Source organism: Pteropus vampyrus, unplaced genomic scaffold, assembly GCF_000151845.1.
Source record: "Pteropus vampyrus isolate Shadow unplaced genomic scaffold, Pvam_2.0 Scaffold161, whole genome shotgun sequence".
In the NCBI taxonomy this organism is placed as follows: Eukaryota; Metazoa; Chordata; class Mammalia; order Chiroptera; family Pteropodidae; genus Pteropus; species Pteropus vampyrus.
In genome coordinates this window covers 2,414,596-2,419,763 of record NW_011888942.1, presented here as the reverse complement: position 1 = coordinate 2,419,763, position 5,168 = coordinate 2,414,596, and the positions used below count along the sequence as shown (strand labels likewise).

The following is a 5,168-nucleotide window of genomic DNA, read 5'->3' as shown; positions in this document are numbered from 1 at the left end:
TGAAACTTTGTTGTAGGTAATTGTCGGAATAATTCTAATTCATCTTTAGTTTGCTTGCTTATTGACCCATTAACTTAAATCTAGTTTTATTTTCAAATTGACTTTATATTATTATAAATTATGTATAATACAATTCACACAATTGAACTGTAGAAATCAATGAACTGTGACACATTTACAAATTCAAATAACTACCACACTGATCAAGATATAAGATATTTGCATCTCATTAAAAATTTCTCTCATGATTCTTTGCATAGATCGTTTTAACTCATTAAAATAAGACCTTCTATTTAAATAGATAATATTATCTCGTATTCAAAAATCCAGTGCCTGAATTTTTGCCTATGGGATGGGAGTTGAGGCAGTTAGGAATCGTCTGTTCTTTTTATGAGTTATTTTTTCCTCAGAAATGCCTTCCCCAAATAAAGTCCTTATTACTCTCTCTTGTCGCATTTTGCCTGTTTTTTTTCCATTTATCTTTCCTATCACAATTTGTAATTATGTATTTATTCATGTGTGTGCATGTGTGAATGTCTATATCAGTCACTGCACTTGGGACCTTCCAGAATTAGAAATCATGTCTTTTCTATTGCTGGTATGTTCTCTCTTTTTTTGATCATAAATTGTTTATTAGGTAAGAATTTTACAAACATTACTTCTACTAGCGGTAACTGTGGAGCTAGAGATATTGTGCCTTCTTCAAGCTGCAGGGAGAAAACCACCAATAATGTGGTGGAACTTGTGGCCCTTTCTGAAGTCACGGCTCTTGCAGCCTGCAGATGTCAGCCTTCGCATCTCCCTGTACTCATGGACTGGTTTGGTGATCCCAGTGGGTGTCAGGATTCCGTCTAATAGCTTTATGGAATGGAGCAATGAGGATGACTTCAAAGAATTTGTATGTGGAATCTTCACCAATCGGGTAAGAATTCAGGACTCTCAGAGCTCCACAGTGGCGTTCAGCTTGCTCCTCAGCAACAGAGTGAAGGCTTGGAGCAGACTTCAGCTGTTTAACACCGATGGACAGGATTGTCATAGGTCACACCCTTAGGAAGTGGGCGTTTGTAGCCACCACGGTACGCACGAACCGATATATGGCATAACCTTTCTTGGGCTTGTATCCCAGCCTGAGTGCTTTATCCGGCCGAGTGGGGCAGGGGGCACTCTGGAGCGCAGAGAGCTGTCGGTACTGCCGGCGGCTCATCCTGAGAAGAAAGCGCATGGCATCAGTTTGTTGCTTCCTCTGTAGCGCCTGGACATAGTTGTAAGGATGTCCGGATGGCCGCAGCCAGACAGAAAAGAGCCTTTCTTCTGTGCTGATATGTTCTTAATTGATGCCAGACAATTCCCTGGCATATGAAGGTACTCAATAATTATTTTTTGAATATATTAATAAGTAGCTGATTCATTTATACATTTATTGAGTACCTACTACAGGCAGGTGAACTACACTGTATTGGAGGTCTAAGGGATGTTTAATAAGGAGACCTTACTTATTTTGAATCCAAAATTATGTCTATAAAATAATACCTCAGCTATCAACATCTTTAGTCAATTAAAATGCTTTCTCTTTTAGTTAGGATTCAGTTGATAACACGTATGAGGGAATGTGGACTACTCTTTTTGAGAGAAAGTCATGCTCAATACTCAATACGTTTTGAAGAAAAACTGACTTTGGGTCCTGTCTGTGCTATTCTCTAGCTCTTTGTCATGTAACCTCCCTGGGCTGTGATTTCCTCATTTGTAGAGTGGAGATAATAACAATTCCAGCCTCATATGAATGACGTAAGGTTAAATGACTTGTAAATGAGGATTTATGTTATCTGAAGAGGAGGAACCAACTGATAGACAGTGATGGATTAAGCATAAACCTTGGGATCAAAAAAAACCAGTTCAAATCTGCATCCTTCAGTAGGCAAGAACTGTGACTCTGGCTAACGTAACTAACATCTTCATGTCTGAATTTCCTCATCTCTAAAATAAAAACGATAGTAGTTATCTTGTATGATTTGTGCGAAATGAATATTAAATGCCCAGATAGGGATGGTCACCTAGTAGGAGCTCAATAAATAAAGTTATTACAACTACTGTCATTGTTATCATTAAGTTCCCACTATATGAAAGGTATTAGGTGAGGTGCTTAACATATATTAATTTGAGAATATTTCAAAAGTAGCCACAGGTATGCCTAATATAATAAATTTTAATCATTCAAAACTGTCCTCCAAAAATGTGAACAGAGGAATCAAACACAAAATTTTATAGTGAGTTATTTTCTATTAATTCAAAGCAGATTATCAACATAATAGAATGATTATAACTCCATTCAATGGAAAAACGGGAAACTGACTATTAGAATTTGAATGAGTAGTTTAACAAATTATTTTTTTCAACTCTAGATATAGAGAATGCTCACCCTAAGAGTGAGACTGCAAATGTTGTTGAGGAAGAATATATCATTAGGGCCGATCTTAATTCTTAAGGCACCTTGTGAAACATTTAACTAATGAGTGTCTTTCAGAAAAAGTCTCTTAGATTAAAACTTTGCCTGAAATTAAGCAGCCAGCAAGTAGCTCAACTAATATTTGAGCTCAAGACTATTCTTTTTGTTTACCTTCTTTTATGAGACATATTCCTTACATCTGTGTTATCTGTACCTAAGATGTGGCAGAGAATCTCTAGGTACCAGGCAATAAACAAAACACAAGCATTTCCCTCATTAAGCTCACATTTTAGAATATAGGATAAGAAGACTGATATTTGGTAGATCACACTTTCTATTATCTCATTAAGTCCTTATAGTACCCTGGGAGATCAGCCGGGCAAATGACATTATCCCTATTTCATATGAAGACAAAGAAACTGGAGGCTGAAAGTGGGCTGGCTACTAAGATAGTAAACTGAATAGCCAGGACTGTAGCCTATATCATCTGACTCAAGATCTGGTGTTCTGTTGATTGTCAAATCAATGAAAACTTCAAATATTATCCTTCAGGTAGTGGGGTATGTGCTATCATATTAACAGCAATAGAATGAGATACAAGGCAAGACCAAACATTTATTTTTAAGATGGGTTGGGATGCTGATTGGTAACAAAAGGAAGATACATAGCTATAGAGTGCAATGAAAGGCAAGATCAATAGTCAGAGACTGACATTAAGCCTTAGCATGTGGAACACATCAATCTGACTTCCAGACTCTAGCAACTCCATTTCTCTGCTGCTGGCTTTCTTTAGAGATTGCTGAGCTCCAGCACAGCAGGGCAGGCCAGAGGTGCCAGAAATTAGCACCCATTTCCCCTACCAAGCTACCATCGAATAATAACTAATGGTAGTTGATATATACATATCTTTTGCCCTTAGGTGGGAAAGGGCTCTCATGCTGTCAGATAACCCACCAAGATTCAGCTCTAGTTACCAGGAGGGCTAACTTGGTTAATATCATGTCTTTTACTGCTTCCCTTCTTTTCCTTGTCTCATTCCCCAGACCCCTATCAATGATTCTTGGGATTAACTTCCAAATAAATTCCCTACAAGAGAAGCCTTGCACCCAAATCTCTGTTGGAGGGAACTAAGACTAAGTTACCAACTGATTCACCAAAATAAGGGTGCCTAGCCAACAGACTTAGAATTAATGGGTCTGTGTGAAAGCTATATCTGATATACCCAAAAATCTCTTGTCAGTGGAGTGTTTCACTCTGCATAAAGACTGTGAACCTTTTCCCTTTGAGGACTTCGCTATCAGTATTCTCTACTCTGAATGCTCTCAGCAATAGGAAAGGTAATTTCTGCTTACAAATCAGATGGAGATTGTCACAGAAACAGAATCAAATCACAATGAAGAATGCCTTCCCCTCTTTCTTTCCCCAGTGCCCTTACCACCGATACTTTCTCTTCTCCACCTCTTCAAATATTATCCTTCAGGTAGTGGGGTATGTGCTCTTCCTCTTCCTCCCTTGTGTTCTTCCTTCCTTCCTATAGTGTACATAATCTTACCTAAATCATAGCCTTTTCAAAAGAAGATATTCTTTTAGTTAAGAAGGTAGGCAGATACAAGAGTGCTGATTAATATCCTCTTTCCTCCCTTGACGTCTTTTGTTTTCTAAACCTCTCAGTAGATTTATAGAGGTAGGTAGAGATACCAAGTAAGAAAAAAAGTTATTAGTATTGAGCTGTACCTAAAGCTCATTTTTATTACCCAATATAGTACACATAGATTCTTATTAAGAAAGAAAATCCTCTGTGAAGGAAGTAATCCATTTCATTTTCCAAATGAGCACAGTGTAGCTAAAAGAAAGAACAGAATTAACAATAGAATTCACAGTCCAAACTCTTGTCATTTCTTTCTTTAGTAAAATGAACACAGGTGGAGAATGTATTAATTTTATTACAAGATAGAAGAAATAAACTCACTCCATCTTTTTTTATTTAGCCTCCATTTGGCAAGAGGCCATTGCCATCTCATTCATTAGATTATCAGAGCTGAAAATAACCACCTATCTTGGCATATGAGAACAGAACGGACTTTATTATTTCATTAAAACACATAGAATCATTGGGATAGGAAATAATATTTACATGTACTTTATAAAGGTTCTGTTGGCAAGCCAGTGTCAGGCCGTGATCACAGCTGATAACTGTTTACACTTGAAGCACACAGGTGAAAGCCCTTTCATTCTATCCCTTGAAGTAAACTATCACACAAAATAAAACAGGTCAATTATATGCTCATAAGAAACGAAGAAGGTAATATAAGTCAAATATGCAAATAATTTATTAATGACAAACTTTATCAATTAAATTCAATGTGAGGTGTGCTGGAAAATGTCACTTTATTAATTGTGATATTAATCACCCTAAATTGACACTCTCATTTTCAATGCCAATATATTAGAAGTTTAAAAGAAAGAACATTTATTCATAGTCAAGAAGGTGAATATTGTTGCATAAAGCATATTTCAAAAGCATTTCAGCTGTGATATGGATGGAAAGACATGGAAGTAAAGCCATCTCTATGATAAAGAAGTGAAATAAAATCAAGGCTCTTGTTGCTCAGAGTGAGAAGCCTGGTTTCAGTATGGCAAGAGATATGGCAAGTCAACAGACAGAACTGGTACATGCCCTGGAATACCAATTTTATTCAGTGGCAAGTAACTTAGAGCAATATAT

General features: G+C 36.9%; 1 pseudogene; it reads right to left on the bottom strand.

Moving 5' to 3' along the window:
- Window positions 1–664: 664 nt before the first annotated feature.
- LOC105298761 lies at window positions 665–2,833 on the bottom strand (annotated as a pseudogene).
- Between the last annotated feature and the right edge of the window lie 2,335 nt (window positions 2,834–5,168).